Below are 17,478 nucleotides of genomic sequence, written 5' to 3' on the forward strand. Positions count from 1 at the left end.
GTCCGTGGTACTGTGTTTGTCAATTTACTCCTTGCTAGAGTGGAAACTGTGCATGATGACAAGCAGTACAAGGACTTTGCTGCTTCTGTTTAATCTATTCTGTAGCTAAAAGACCATATTCAGAGTATAGTAATTAACCCCATGGTGCCAGTGTCTCCTAAGGGGTTTTTGATGCTTGGAGGAGGGGGTGGGGTTTATGATCATGTGACTGTCATGATTGGCTTTTTCCAATAGGTGTTAACTGTGCTGGGAGAACTCAGGGGATGCGTTCTTGGCATAGGCTATTTACATCTGGTATACAATTATGTGTCCTCTGAGCCTCAAGGCCCATCCGCCAAGAGGCCGCATATTTGCTTTCCCGCCGGCACCAAGAGGTTAATGATTCATACTCTAAATAGTCTAAGGTTATTAGTGGTGTTAAGATTTATTGATGATAAATGTAAAGTTATGCACTTGGGGGCTAAAGCATGAATGCAACTACATCTGAAGGAGAGTACAACTGGAGGAGTAAGCAGTGGAGAAGGATCTGGGTGTTCTGTTGAATCGTAGACTTAATATTAGTATGCAATCCCAAGATGCAGTTTCTGAAGCATGCACAATTCTTTTGTATTAAAAGAGGTATAATCTAGAGCAGCCTTTCTCAACCAGGGTGCCCAGGTACCCTGGGGTGCCTTGGCAAAATGTCTAAAAATTGCCCAAAGCCAGTGGGTGGAACAAGCCTGCCTTTTAGTTACACAAAGCCACAGGTTTTTATTGTGCACCATTATGACCACCTAGCCACGGGCATCCTGACAACCAATGACATCATAAGTTGATAAGGAGGATGTTGGTTGCCTGCACAGCATCCTAGTTTGCCCCTTTCCATCAGTGCTGGGTTCACATTAGTGATGAGTGATGGATAAAAACTGATGGGTACTGACTAGTATTCCAATGTTTCTCTTCCCCGTGTGCAAAAGTGTATTGCTTTGGAAGAATAAATCATCTCTAATGTTGGGTGTCCTACATGTGTGGATGTTGCTGCGTAATATAAAATGATTAGAATACTTTTTCACATTTTAGAATGGGATACCCTTCTAAAACTATAGACAGTCTAGAGGCACCCCGTTTTAGAAAAGGGTGCCTTGAGACTGTCAATGTTAAGAGGTGCATTGCAACTGTCCATAATTTTAAAGGGTGCCTTGACTGAAAAAAAGGTTGAGAAACACTGGTCTAGAGAGAGAAAAATATAATTTTACCCCTGTACAAATGATTAGTAGGACCTCATTGAGAATATGCTGTTCAGTTTTGGGCACCATTTCACAAAAGGGATATCTGGGAACTGGAGAAAGTTCAGAGAAGGGCGACCAAACTGATAGGAGGCATGGAGGAGCTCAGCTGTGAGGAAAGATTAGAGGAACTGAATTTATTCTCTCTTGAGACAAGGCAATTAATAATAACATATTAAAAATACATAAATATTTGTAGTTTAATATTATGCAGTCTTCTATCCAGCCAGTAGATGGCATTTTATTTTCCATTTCATATATTATAGTTGGTTAGTTTAGCTATGATGAAAGAAGCCATTGCTTACAGAACTCACACATCACAGCTGACAGTTCGGTAGGAGATAAAACCTAACCCAAAGCTGTACCAAATACTGTATACAGTAACTATTCTAAGGACAATTATGTTGATTGCAGCCAAGTTTTTAAGAATTTTGCATTAAAATTTAGAAATTACAATCTGTCAGTACACATTTTATTTTATGTGAAAAAAGAACAGAGATACTGTATGTGTTACCTTGTTATCAGATAATCAGAATGTGAAACCTACTGTTGAAATAGGTTACTTGAGGGTATGATACAAAGTAACCTTATGAGCCAGTGTGACACTGGATAACCTTTTTATTTCAGGGCTGTGTTTATAGTAAAATAAATTACATGACCATGAGAAAACAACGCTATGAAAAGAACTGTATACCCCACACTTACAGTTTGATAAAATGGTGGGTTATTTTACAAAATGTTCAAGTTATTTTCTTCAAAAAGTGAACACATCTAAAAAATAAATGCATGCACCTTGAATATGTACACTCACCGGCCACTTCATTAGGTACACTTGTTCAATTACTTGGTAACATAAATTGCTAATCAGCCAATCACATGGCAGCAACTCAATGTATTTAGGGATCTAGATGTGGTGAAGGTGACTTGCTGAAGTTCAAACCGAGCATCAGAATGGGGAAGAAAGGGGATTTAAGTGACTTTGAATGTGGCATGGTTGTTGGTGCCAGACGGGCAGATCTGAGTATTTCAAAAACTGCTGAGTTTACAGAGAATGGTCCAAAACAGAGAAAATATCCAGTGAGCTGCAGTTGTGTGGACAAACATGCCTGGTTGAGGTCAGAGGAGAATGGGCAGACTGGTTTGAGATGATAGAAAGGCAACTAACTCATGTCAATATGGAGTAAAATATCTGAGGAATGTTTCCAACACCCTTTTCAATCTACACCATGAAGAATTAATGCAGTTCTGAAGGCAAAAGGATGTTCAACCCAGTGCTAGCAAGGCATACCTAATAAAGTGGCCAGTATGTATGTATCAATTTATGAAACTCGCAAAGCCCTAAGCACATTATTGATGTGTTCTTGCCTCAATGAAAGGTTCTGGATGGTCAGTATATATATATTTTTAAATTTCACTGGTGATCTTCTAACATGTAGCTCTAGATGGGATACCCTGGAGCACCTATTTAGCAGAGAATAGTTGTAATAGGCATTGGGGGGTACAGACTGGGACTGTCCATTAAGCATTTTTTTTTTTTTTTTTGCTGGCCACAGAGTCATTATAGGCTGCAAAGAGGTGGTAAAGGCATAGCACCAGCATTAATATATGTCATACAGCCTCCCTGATGTAACTGAGAGCTGGAAGTACAGCTTATGCAGTAAGGGTAACATAATTTACAAATAGGTACAACATGGGCACCCCCCTCAGCTACAAAAATATTAAGCTACCTGAAAGGATTAAAATAAAGGTGCCTGGTGCTAGGCTTTAACATTGTAATTTCAAAAGAAATGTTCACATTTTTTTAATGTAAATCTGCAGTTTTAATTATAAGGATACCAGGTGATCCTGCTATGAAGGTCCTTGATCAGACACTTTCTGCTATGGGGCAACAACAGTTTTCTGTTATTCCACTGCCTTGTCATGCTGCCATATGTGCCCCGATGGAGACTGCAATGAGCTGTGCTGGCACATATGGTCCATTGTTGCCACCACTGTTGTTCACAGTATAATTCGTTTTTGCTGGTAAGTGTGCTTGGAAAACCTTTTTTATGTGCTGTGTACAGCCCTTCTATGGGCACTTTACTTTAAAAGCTAGATTTAAATTGGGTTGGGTGCCATTTTTGTATTGCTCACTGGAATTGGCATGGGGACACAGTAGACACCCTCAGCTTCCAATGTGCTTTGTTGGGCTTTTAGTATGTCCCTGCACCCTTAACCGCTTCCCTACCGCTCCATAGCAGAACTGCTGCTACAGGGCTGCACAACATCATGTACAGTTGTGTTCAAAATAATAGCAGTCAGACATCACTAACCTGATCAATCACTGTTTTTGGTAGAAATGATATTTCTACATGGCAAATAATTTACTAGCAGGTGTAGTAAAGTAATAGAAATCCAACAGACCCAACAGTCATGACATGCATGCTGCTGATTTTGTGTGATTGAATCACTAATTAAAAGGGGCATGTTCAAAATAATAGCAGTGTGGAGTTCTATTACTGAGGTCATTCATTTTTTGAAAAACAGGTGGCAATTATTGCCCTTATTTAAGGAAGGAAGGCAGCAAATGTTGTACATGCTGGTTACAGTGCATTTCTCTCTGAAATTCTGAGAAAAATGGGTCGTTCCAGACATTGTTCAGTAGAACAGCGTACCTTGATTAAAAAGTTGATTGGAGAGGGGAAAACATATAAAGAAGTGCAGAAAATGATAGGCTGCTCAGCTAAAATGATCGCAAATGCTTTAAAATGGCAACAAAAACCTGAAAGACGTGGAAGAAAGCGAAAAACTACCATTCAAATGGATAGAAGAATAGCCAAAATGGGAAGGACTCAGCCAACAATCAGCTCCAGGAAGATCAAAGAAGGTCTAAAGTTACCTGTGAGTACTGTTACAATTAGAAGACGCCTATGTGAAACCAAGCTATCTGCAAGAAGCCCCCGCAAAGTCCCACTGTTGAAAAAAAGACGTGCTGAAGAGGTTACAATTTGCCAAAGAGTACATTGACTGGCCTAAAGAGAAATGGCAAAATATTTTGTGGACTGATGAAAGCAAGATTGTTCTTTTTGGGTCTAGTGGCCGGAGACAGTTTGTCAGACGACCCCCAAACACTGAATTCAAGCCACAGTACACTATGAAGACAGTGAAGCATGGTTGCGCAAGCATCATGATATGGGGATGTTTCTCATACTACGGTGTTGGGCCTATTTATCGATTTATCGATACCAGGGATCATGGATCAGTTTGAATACATCAGAATACTTGAAGAGGTCATGCTGCCTTATACTGAAGAGGAAATGCCCTTGAAATGGGTGTTGAAACAAGACAACCACCCCAAACACACCAGTAAACAAGCAACATCTTGGTTCCAGACCAACAAGATTGACGTTATGGAGTGGCCAGCCCAATCCCCGAATCTTAATCCAATAGAAAACTTGTGGGGTGACATCAAAAATGCAGTTTCTAAGGCAAAACCAAGAAATAGAGAAGAACTGTGGAATGTAGTCCAATCATCCTGGGCTGGAATACCTGTTCACAGGTGCCAGAAGTTGGTTGACTCCATGCAACACAGATGTACAGCAGTTCTCAGAAACAGTGCTTATACAACTAAATATTAATTAGATGATTCAAAGGAAAACAAAATCTTCAAACATTTTTCAGTTTATATAGTGAATGTTTGAGTTTGTAAAGAAGAATACAAACACTGCTATTTTTTTGATCAGTCTAATATTCACTTTTCTTAAATTTTTTTAGAGGAACAACACAAATTTGATCTATTTTTCTTCATGTTTTGATTTGGAATAGAATGTGTAGTGTTCCCAATGCATTTGTGTGTATGGAAATAAAAGCTATTAGAAGAATTATGAGCTTTATTCACTTTTTTCAACACACTGCTATTATTTTGAACACAACTGTATATATATATATATGTGATTTTGCATTTCTGGGTAGGGGGCAGGCACATCGCTCTGCCCGCGCCGCCATTGGCAGCTTCAGATGTCGATAACCAGGTTCCGGCTGGAGATTCCCCGCTGGCACCTGGCGATCGCCAAGGAACAGTGACAGGGGAGAGATCTGTGTGTAAACAACACAGGTCTCTCTCCTGCCATCAGTAATGTGCTGCTGTGTACTTCTCTTCGCAGCAGAGAAATACACAGCAGTATGTTTCCCAAGTAAAACACACACAGCACACTTAGTAAAACAGCACACAGTTAACCCTTTGATCGCCCCAGATGTTAACCCTTTCCTGCCCAGTGTCATTAGTACAGTGTCAGTGCTGGGGATGTCAGTGGCAGTTTGTCAGTGCCCCCCTGCAGTGTCAGAAGGCCCACCGCAGACCCACACTTCCGCTATAAGTCGCTGATCGTCGCCATTACTAATTTGATTTTTTACTGGATATGTTTTATAGCAAAAAGTAAAAAATATTGGGTTTTTTCAAAGCTGTCTTTGTTTATAGCGCAAAAAATAAAGAATGCACAGATGGTCAAATACCCCTGAAAGAAAGCTCTATTTGTGGGGAAAAAAAGAACATAAATTTCATTTGGGTACAGCATTGCATAACTGCACAATTGTCAATTAAAATAACGAAGCACCGTATTGTAAAAGATGGCCTGGTCAGGAAGGGGGGTAAATCCTCTGGAGAGCAATTGGTTAAAGAGTAATTCTATATTTGTTGAGAAAAAAACATTCCCCTCTGGGTGATCTATGTACATTGCAAGGATATTAACAAACTTTGTTGCAGGTTCCTACCTTTTGTTATTCTGAAATAATAGCTGTTTGTCTGTGTCCATGTGCAGAGTGAATCTGTATGGGAGTGGTTTTATAAATATCAATCCGCTGCTGCACCTGCAGGGCTCTAATGAGGAAAATTGCAGAGTGTACATTTCTTTAGACGTGATTTCCCTTTGAAAGTTTCTCAGCAAGAATGATACTTTTGTTGCAGGGGATGCCAAAAATCTGACTTGTATCTTAGTGCAGACTTTTGGGAAAATCAGTAAGCCAATCACACAAGCAGGAAATTACATTTTCAGGCGTCTATGTACAAAACTCCTCCATGTAGCCATATTGCATCTTACAGAAAATTACAGAGCTGCAGATTGAAAAGGAAAGGTAATATTTAAAAACATTCAATTACAATATGACTTGAGTGGAGTTACCCCTTAAGGAGAAATGTGCAGCCTTTTCTCGTATATCAATTGCAAAACATTGGATGCTCCGATATGGAGACAAAGATTAGGGAAGTGCAACTGCACTTGACAGAGGAACCTTGACAAAGTAGTGTGGATTCCACATAAATTTGTAAATGTTGTGCAACAATAACTTCTGATTTTGTTATTTTCTGGCTAGCTGGTAAGTGTGCTGGGAATTCTTTGTTGATATGCTGTACATAGCCATTCCATGTGCATCGTGCTTTAAAATCTAGTTATAAATCGGGTTAGTTGCCATATTTATTTAGATTGAACTTTGTAAACTGCAAGCGCCGGGGTAAAAATTTTAACAAATTATTTATTTGAAATGTGTATTTACCAGTGCTTTGATTATCAGTGCAGCCCCATCAGTGTCGATCAGTACGGCCAGTCAATGCCTATCAGTGCAGCCTATCAGCGCCTATTCGTGCCCATCAGTGCAGCAGCATCAGTGCCTCCTCATCAGTGCAACCTATCAGTGCCCATCAGTGAAGAAGAAAAATTACTTATTTGCTAAATTTTCTAACAGGAATGAAGAATTTTTTTTTTAATTTCGATCTTTTTTTTGTGCAGAGATGTGGTGCTTTCTTTAAATCTTAAACAGCAGTTGCAAAGCATTTTTTTTCTTTTCCCTCTTTGTGAGTGACAGACAGGGAAAGCAGGACTGTGCTCTGATTGGTTGTTGCTACAGCTGAGAAGGATCCACCCATAGCAGCACTGTTGCAGCTGGACTTATGATTGGCTGTGGAGGAAAGGAGAGAGGAAAAAGGAAGAAGAAGCACATGTGAGGAGGCAGACATTTCTGGGGACTGCATGGAGCAAGGGCTCCTGGTGTAAAGTTACAGAGTCTCACTCTCTGTGCTGCTGGAACCCATAAACTGGGCTGGGAGTGTGTAGCAGAGAAATTGTTGCAGGAGGACAGTGTGCAAACCAAAGATTGTCCTGCCTGAAACTCAGGATTACAGCCACTCAAGTGTATGTGTCTCAAAGTCTGGAGCTGCTGAAAGAGAGGATTTCTACTACTGTCTAATGCTATCTAGAGGACAATCCAGAAACAGTGAGTACTCTGTGATGAAAGGGGATTTTGATATTGCTGCATTTGCTGTTCATCTCTCGAGAATGGTCATGAGAAAACCTGCTCTCTAATTCTCAGAGTGACACAGATCTTGGAAAGCCCAAGCTGCTCATAATTAGCTATTCCTGCTGCTGATTGATGAGAGAACTCTGTCACTGTATATTACTGGTTTGTCTCCTCAAAACTTGTGCTGTGGCGGAAGAGTGTGTTTTAGTTCCAAATCCCCACAGAAGCTTGCTGCTTTGAATATACTGAGCAAGTGTCAGTATATCAGGATTTCACCTGGCAAAGATTTGTTGAAGTGTTGTTTTCTTCTATTGCAATGTAGACTGAAAGATTCTGCTTAAAGGAGACTGTGCTATTCTGCTACCCTTGGATTACAAATACTCTCCCATGCAGAGAGTGAGCTCTCTTCCATTGATTAAAGGGCCCCAACGTTGAGAGACTTTAAGTTTCATCCCACTGGCCAGTGGTTAGGTAGGATATTTCTGCTCTAGATAGTACTGCTATAGCAAATGTTAATAAGCTGCTAAATCTCATTAACAGTTGTTGTTTCATGTGTCAATGTCACTCTCATATGCCACCCTAGTCAGAGTGATACTAGTCAGTTTTTGGAGTCTTTGGCGAGTGAATTGTGACTTCATACTAGCCGTGTTACGCAAAGTGGTGTCTGTGTTTTATGTACATTACCTGTGTTAAATCAGCTAGTTCTTTTTCAGAGTTTGTCTTTTTCAATAAAACCCATAAAAAATATTTTCAGAGTGTCAAAGTGTTCTGGGTATAAAGGGAGGTGTCACCAGATTCAGGTGGGAGCTGAACCTATATATCTAGCCAAGCATCACCCAAGGGTGTGCTACATTTGTTTCCTTTGATGAAATACTATCAAAGGAAAGCTCTATTTGTTGACATAAAATGATAAAAATTTCACATGGGTACAGTGTTGCATGACTGCATGACTTTGGAAAGCTGAAAATTGGCCTGGGCAGGAAGGGGTGAAAGTGCCCTGTAAGCAAGTGGTTAATGCCATTATAACATATACTTGCTTTGATATTAGTGGGTGTGCTCCTTGGCACTCATTTTTTCATTACTGTATCTGACAGGCCTCCTGCTTCATGTTAACCCTTGGTATCTACTGGCCTTCTGCCTTCTTGTCTGTCTCTTGAGACAGACAAGAAAGCAGAGTGTTACTCTCAGTTTTCTACGTTTCCATGGTATAGCCCCTGGCTCAGATAGCCTTGTCTGCCATGAATACAGAGAAGCTTCACTGAACGGTAAGGCTAAGGTGATGGCAACCACAGGCAGAAGAACTCCGTCATCTGCAGACTCCTTTCCTTGATTCTAAGTTGAGTATCAGGCCTGCCCTCAACACTTTTGTGTCTTTATCCCTGTCTAGAGATGGTCCCTTGGGCAACTACTGATTTTCTTATTGGCAGTCTAGTAAGTATCCATATTTGATTGTCCCAGCAATGTCCTCCTATGTACCAGGCTTCTGTATTTTTACTTCTTTTGCAAGAAGTTGCCGATTACCTGAATTTAATTCTTGGTATTAAAGAACCTCTTGCTCCTTTACCACCACCCATGGCCTGGTCATGGTCCAATTGGTAGCAAAGCGCAGTGTGAGCTGGTGGGTTTGCTTTGTACAAACAGCTTTGAAACACTGTAAATAATTCATACAAAATACAGATACAGTAGAGACCTCGCCCCTCTTGAAGAATACTGCAGTAAGTCCATTGTTCCAGCACGTCATCATTAACATTTCTAAAATACTGTTATTAGCTATCTGGAATTTGAGAAACATTGGCGTAAAGGAGTGGCAGAAGAACTCTCCCAAAAAGACTGATCACAGTGTTTCAGTTAGCAAATCAATGTTCAATAGTCAGCAAAGGTCAGGAGAACGTCTATAATATAACTAGGTGGTACTGGACACCCACTGAATTACAGAAAATTTTCCTATTCACAGTAGACAGGTGCTGATGCTGTCTACCTGAAGATATACAATAGTGATTTTGATTCTTACATGTGTTGGATAAATATAAAATCGTATATCTAATTATAGTATAGTATTTAATCCAGCCAGCAGAGCTCTAGGCTCCTTTTCACATGCAGTTCCGTTTTTTTTGTAACAGCAGTGTTGTGAAAAGCATAGCTGTTTTACACTGGCTGTAGCAAAAATGAGTCAACAAATTGAGTCATCACTGAGAATCCTTTAACAGAAAAAATATAACAGTTAGGAGAAGGGTACAAAAGAATTTCCAAGGCATAAGATATACCATGAAACACAGTGAAGACAGTCCTCACCAAATTTAGAAAAAATGGTGCAACAGTGACATTACCAAGATCTGGGCATCCCTCCAAAATTGATGAAAAGACGAGAAGAAAACTTGTCTGGGAGGCTGCCAAGAGGCCTACAGCAACATTAAAGGAGTTGCAGGAATATCTGGTAAGTACTGGCTGTGTGGTAAATGTGACAACAATCTCCTGTATTCTTCATATGTCTGGGCTATGGGGTACAGTGGCAAGATGGAAGCCTTTTCTAATGAAGAAAAACATCCAAGCCCGGCTAAAGTTTGCAAAAACGCATCTGTAGTCTCCCAAAAGCATGTGGGAAAATGTGTTCTGGTCTGATGAAAGCAAGGTTGAACTTTTTGGCCATAATTACAAAAGATATGTTTGAAGCAAAAACACTGCACATCACCAAAAGAACACCATACCCATAGTGAAGCATGGTGGTGGCAGCATCATGCTTTGGGACTGTTTTTCTTCAGCTGGAACTGGGGCCTTAGTCAAGGTAGAGGAGATTATGAACAGTTCCAAATACCAGTCAATATTGGCACAAAACCTTCAGGCTATTGCTAGAAAGCTGAACATGAACAGGAACTTCATCTTTCAGCATGACAACGACCCAAAACATACATCCAAATCAACATGCCTCCTCCAGAAGAAGATTAATGTTTTGTAATGGCCCAGCCAGGGCCCAGACCTGAATCTGATCGAAAATCTGTGGGGTGATCTGAAGTGGGCTGTGCACAGGAGATGCCTTCGTAATCTGACAAATTTAGAGTGTTTTTGCAAGGAAGAGTGGGCAAATTTTGCCAAGTCAAGATGTGCCATGGTGATAGAGTCATACCCAAAAAGACTGAGTGCTGTAATAAACTCAAAAGGTGCCTGACATTTTAACAGGGGTGTGTAAACCTTTTATATCCTGTTAGGAATGGACTGGCCAGCAATGGTGGGACTCACCTGCCTTTTGATCTGCAGTACCAGGGCTGGCCAGCGGGTGCTCCCAGCAATCAGAGACTCAACCTTTCAGCCAGCTAACACCTGGAACAGATGATACTGGTGTATTTAAGGGATGGCCAGACTTGCAGACTCTGCCTTGGTGTTGTGTTTGTCCTGGGCCCTGTATCTGTCCTGCATCCTGTTTCTGTTCCTTTGCTGACTTCTCCTGCTCTGATCCTGGCTTGTGACCCTGACCATCCCTCTGTCTGACCCTCTGTACTACGCTGCTTGCTACCTGTTCTGATCCCTGGCTTGTGACCCGGACCATCCCTCTGCCTGACCCTCTGTACTATGCTGCTTGCTACCTGCTGAACCTGGCCTGTGACCCCGACCATTCTCCGCTTGCTCCCCCTGTACCTACCTGCCCAATTGATATTGACCCGGCCTGCCTGACGACGCTTGCTTGTATATACTGTTATCTGTGGGTGGTTTGGTTTGGTTTGTTTGCACCGTATTATGTTTTAGTATTGCACTGCGTTTATGTTTGTACTGTTAGTGTTAATAAATTATATTGTTTATAACATATCTGAGGTCTGCGTTTCCCTGCTTCAGTCACACACCTCTGGTCATACCTGGGAGCCCTGACATTACACCAAGGCCAATCCTGACCAGAAGTGGCTGCACAGGGAAGCCATCTTGGCTTGTTGATGGGAAGGATGGATCTTGAGGAGGTTGAGTATTTATATCTGCTAGTGTTTGATGACAGGGAGTATGCTTATCAAACTCTGAAGGAGTATACCCGGGATGAATTGCTAGAATGTATACGGCTCGCTCATGTTCTAGTAGATCAGGGCACAGTATTCTCTGAGGTGCAGCCATTGATTGAGGTTTGTGCAGAGTTGGTTTCATCTGGTTCCCCCGAATGCAGGGATGAATTTTTGCCACCATTTAGTGCAGACCAGGTAGAGTCCCTGGTGTGGTTATTAGAGGATGATGTGGGTTACTTTCTGGAGCGTTATTCCACATGTTCACCACAGACACTGAGAGATTGTATAAACGCAGTGCAGTCATTGACCAGACAGGCTTTGTGTAAGCTCAGCTTTGTTCAACCCCTACTGCAGACATGGACAGATTTGTTGCACCCAGCCTCAGTCAGCTTACAAAGACCCAGTCCTGCTTCTAACTCTACTCCTGTATTCCCACCAGCTCCTCCAGTTACAGCCCAGTATACTTGGCTATCTACCGCATGTCAGTACCCTGTTCCCACTCGCTGCACCTATCCTGCCTTTAACCCTGTAAAAAAGCCCTCTGTAGCAACTGCTCCCTCTCCTGTTCCATCCTCCAGTTCTTCTCTGTCTCCAGCTGCTCCATTCGTTTGCAGACCTGCGTTTACTTGCAGTGCTCCAGTAGTTAAAACCAGAAAAAAGCGAAAATTCTTTCCAACCAATACCATCCTGCCAGTATCCAAACTGGTGAGCCTGCCTTCCGTGGTTCAGACTGATGCCTGTACGCAGCCTGATGCCTCTACTCGGCCTGAAGCCTCTACGCGGCCTGAAGCCTCTACTCGGCCTGATGCCTCTACTCGGCCTGATGCCTCTACTCGGCCTGAAGCCTCTACGCGGCCTGAAGCCTCTCCTCGGCCTGAAGCCTCTCCTCGGCCTGAAGCCTCTACTCGGCCTGAAGCCTGTACTCGGCCTGATGCCTGTACTCGGCCTGATGCCTCTCTTCAGCCTGAAGCCTCTACTCGGCCTGATGCCTCTACTCGGCCTGAAGCCTCTACTCGGCCTGATGCCTCTACTCGGCCTGATGCCTCTACTCGGCCTGAAGCCTCTACGTGGCCTGAAGCCTCTCCTCAGCCTGAAGCCTCTACTCGGCCTGAAGCCTCTACTCGGCCTGAAGCCTCTACTCGGCCTGATGCCTGTACTCGGCCTGATGCCTGTACTCGGCCTAATGCCTCTACCCAGCATGATGAACTGATCCAGCCTGACGATCCTATTAGGCCAGTTGACTCGATGCCCGCTGTTGATCCAGATGATCCGGTACCTGATCCGGTGCCCGCTGTCGTGCCAATTGACTCAGAGCCCGCTGTCGTACCTGGTGACTCGGTGCCCACTGCCTTGCCAGATGACGCGGTGCCCGCTGGCAAGCCAAATGACCTGATGCCTGGTGACCTAGTGTCCGCTGTCATACCTGATGACCCGATGCCCGCTGTCGAGCCAGACAATCCGGTACCTGATGACCCGGTACCCACTGTCGTGCCTGTTGACTCGGAGACCACTGCCTTGCCAGATGACACGGTGCCCGCTGTCGAGCCAAATGACCTGATGCCTGGTGACCCGATGCCCGCTGTCCAGCCAGACGATTCAATGTCTGCCCCGGTGCCCGCGGTCATGCCAGTTGACTCGGAGCCCACTGCCTTGCCAGATGATGCGGTGCTCGCTGTCGAGCCAAATGACTTGATGCCTGGTGACCCGATGCCCGCTGTCCAGTCAGACGATCCAATGTCTAACCCAGTGCCCGCGGTCATACCAGTTGACTCGGAGCCCACTGCCTTGCCAGATGACGCGGTGCCCGCGGTCGAGCCAAATGACCTGATGCCTGGTGACCCGATGCCCGCTGTCCAGCCAGACGATTCAATGTCTGCCCCGGTGCCCGCGGTCATGCCAGTTGACTCGGAGCCCACTGCCTTGCCAGATGACGCGGTGCCCGCTGTCGAGCCAAATGACCTGATGCCTGGTGACCCGATGCCCGCTGTCCAGCCAGACCATCCAATGTCTGACCCAGTGCCTGCGGTCATACCAGTTGACTCGGAGCCCACTGTCGTGCCTGGTGTCTCGGTGCCCGCCGCTCCGCCTGGGGGCCCGAGACCTGTTGCTCCGCTTGGGGGTCCAGCGCCCGCCGCTCCGCCTGGGGATCCGGCGCCCGCCGCCCCGCCTGGGGGCCTGAGACCTGTCGCTCCGCCTGAGGGCCCGAGACCTGTCGCTCCGCCTGGGGGTCCGGCACCTGCCACTCCGCTTGAGGGCCCGAGACCTGTCGCTCCTCCTGGGGGTCCGGCGCCCGCCGCTCCGCCTGAGGGCCCGAGACCTGTCGCTCCACCTGGGGGTCCGGCGCCCGCCGCTCCGCCTGAGGGCCCGAGACCTGTCGCTCCATCTGGGGGTCCGGCGCCCGCCGCTCCGCCTGAGGGCCCGAGACCTGTCGCTCCTCCTGGGGGTCCGGCGCCCGCCGCTCCGCCTGAGGGCCCGAGACCTGTCGCTCCTCCTGGGGGTCCGGCGCCCGCCGCTCCGCCTGAGGGCCCGAGACCTGTCGCTCCGCCTGGGGGTCCGGCGCCCGCCGCTCCGCCTGAGGGCCCGAGACCTGTCGCTCCACCTGGGGGTCCGGCGCCCGCCGCTCCGCCTGAGGGCCCGAGACCTGTCGCTCCATCTGGGGGTCCGGCGCCCGCCGCTCCGCCTGAGGGCCCGAGACCTGTCGCTCCTCCTGGGGGTCCGGCGCCCGCCGCTCCGCCTGAGGGCCCGAGACCTGTCGCTCCGCCTGGGGGTCCGGCGCCCGCCGCTCCGCCTGAGGGCCCGAGACCTGTCGCTCCATCTGGGGGTCCGGCGCCCGCCGCTACGCCTGGGGGCCCGAGACCTGTCGCTCCATCTGGGGGTCCGGCGCCCGCCGCTCCGCCTGGGGGCACGATGCCTGTCGCCCCGCCTGGGGGCCCGGTGCCTGTCGCCCCGCCTGGGGGCCCGGTGCCTGTCGCCCCGCCTGGGGGCCCGGTGCCTGTCGCCCCGCCTGGGGGCTCGGTGCCTGCCGCTCCGCCTGGGGGCCCGGTGCCTGCCGCTCCGCCCGGGGGCCCGGTGCCTGCCGCTCCGCCCGGGGGCCCGGTGCCTGCAGCCCCGCCCGGGGGCCCGGTGCCTGCTGATCCGCCCGGGGGCCCGGAGCCTGTAGCCCCGCCCGGGGGCCCGGAGCCTGTAGCCCCGCCCGGGGGCCCGGTGCCTGCTGCTCCGCCCGGGGGCCCGGTGCCTGCTGCTCCGCCTGGTGGCCCGCTGCCTGCTGCTTCGCCTGGTAATCCGATGTGCCTCTGCCCGGAGTCCTGCCCGATGTGCCTCTGCCCGGAATCCTGCCCGATGTGCCTCTGCCCGGAATCCTGCCCGCTGTGCCTCTGCCCGGAGTCCTGCCCGATGTGCCTCTGCCCGGAGTCCTGCCCGATGTGCCTCTGCCTGGAGTCCTGCCCGATGTGCCTCTGCCTGGAGTCCTGCCTGATGTGCCTCTGCCCGGTGTGCCTCTGCCCGGAGTCCTGCCTGATGTGCCTCTGCCCGGTGTGCCTCTGCCCGGAGTCCTGCCCGATGTGCCTCTGCCCGGAGTCCTGCCCGATGTGCCTCTGCTCGATGTGCCTCTGCCCGGAGTCCAGCCCGGTGTGCCGCTGCCCGGAGTCCTGCCCGGTGTGCCAGTCTTTGATATCCCGCCAGTTGCCAGACCCGGGCGGTGGAACATTTTGCCCAGCTAGGACTGTTTGGAGCGTCCTGAGGCCGCTCCTTGAGGGGGGGGTACTGTTAGGAATGGACTGGCCAGCAATGGTGGGACTCACCTGCCTTTTGATCTGCAGTACCAGGGCTGGCCAGCGGGTGCTCCCAGCAATCAGAGACTCAACCTTTCAGCCAGCTAACACCTGGAACAGATGATACTGGTGTATTTAAGGGATGGCCAGACTTGCAGACTCTGCCTTGGTGTTGTGTTTGTCCTGGGCCCTGTATCTGTCCTGCATCCTGTTTCTGTTCCTTTGCTGACTTCTCCTGCTCTGATCCTGGCTTGTGACCCTGACCATCCCTCTGTCTGACCCTCTGTACTACGCTGCTTGCTACCTGTTCTGATCCCTGGCTTGTGACCCGGACCATCCCTCTGCCTGACCCTCTGTACTATGCTGCTTGCTACCTGCTGAACCTGGCCTGTGACCCCGACCATTCTCCGCTTGCTCCCCCTGTACCTACCTGCCCAATTGATATTGACCCGGCCTGCCTGACGACGCTTGCTTGTATATACTGTTATCTGTGGGTGGTTTGGTTTGGTTTGTTTGCACCGTATTATGTTTTAGTATTGCACTGCGTTTATGTTTGTACTGTTAGTGTTAATAAATTATATTGTTTATAACATATCTGAGGTCTGCGTTTCCCTGCTTCAGTCACACACCTCTGGTCATACCTGGGAGCCCTGACATATCCACTGTATATATATTGTTCAGCCAACTTTTTGACTTTTTTTTGACCACCCACTTAATATTGGGTATGTCCCTCTTTTGCTGCCAAAACAGTCCTGACCCATCAAGGGATGGATGCCACTGGACCTCTGAAGGCATGCTGTGGTATCTGGCACTCTGGCACCAAGCTGTCAGTAGCAGATCCTTTAAGTCCTGTAAATTGTGAGGTAAGGTTGCCATGGATTAGATATGTTTTTTTGGCACATGCCACAGATGTTCAATTGGATGGAGACTTTGGAGGCGAAGTCAACAACGGAAGCTCAAACCATTCTAGAACTGCTTTTGCAGTATGGCAGGGCGCATTATCCTGCTGAAATAGGCCATCAGGGAATATCATTTCCATGAGGAAGTGTACTTGGTTAGCAACAATGTTTCGGTATGTGGAATGTGTCGATGTAACATCCACATGAATGGCAAAGCCCAAGGTTTCCCAGCAGAACATTATCCAAAGCATCACACTGCCTCTGCCAGCTTATCTTCTTTCCATAATGCATCCTGGTGCCATCTCTTCCCAGGTTAGTGACGTACACATCTCTGGCCATCCATATGATGTAAAAGAAAATATGATTCATCAAACCAGGCCACCGTCTTCCATTGCTCCATGGTTCAGTTCTGATGCTAACATGGCCATTATAGGTGTTATTTGCTTTGGACACGGGTCAGAATGGGCACCCTGACTGGTCTGCAGCTACGCAACCTCATACACAACAAACTGCGATGTCCATTTTTCAGCTTTCAAAACATCAACTTCACTGACAACATGTTTACTTGCTGCCTAATACAGTATATACCTCCGGCTTTCACATGCCATTGTAACGAGATAATAAGTGTTATTCACCTAACCTGTCAGAGCTGATATATAAATATATGTACACTACTCCAAAAAATTAAAGGAGCATCTTGAAAATACATCAGATCTCAATGGGGAAGAATATCATGCTGGATATCTATACAGATATGGACTGGGTAATGTGTTAGGAACGTAAGAATACCCCATCGTTTGATGAAAATGAAAATTATCAACCTACAGAGGACTGAATTCAAAGACACCCTGAAAATGTGAAAAAATGATGCAGCAGGCTAGTCCATTTTGCTGAAATTTCATTGCAACAACTCAAAATGGTACTCAGTAGTTTGTATGGCCCCCGCATGCTTGTATGCATGCCTGACAACGTCGGAGCATGCTCCTAATGAGACGATAGATGGTGCCCTGGTGTATTTCCTCCCTGATCTGGACCAGGGCATCACTGAGGTCCTGGACAGTCTGAGGTGCAACCTGGCAGCATTGGATGGACCAAAACATGATATCCCAGAGGTGTTCTATTGGATTTAGGTCAGGCGAGTGTGGGGGCCATTCCATAGTATCAATTCCTTCATCCTGCAGGAACTGCCTGGATACTCTCACCACATGAGGCTGTGCATTGTCGTGCACCAGGAGAAACCCAGGACCCACTGCACAAGTGTAGGGTCTGAAAATGGGTCCAAGGATTTTATCCAGAT

Source organism: Staurois parvus, unplaced genomic scaffold, assembly GCF_062004578.1.
Source record: "Staurois parvus isolate SC_StPar_1 unplaced genomic scaffold, SC_StPar_1.0 ptg000834l, whole genome shotgun sequence".
NCBI lineage: Eukaryota > Metazoa > Chordata > Amphibia > Anura > Ranidae > Staurois > Staurois parvus.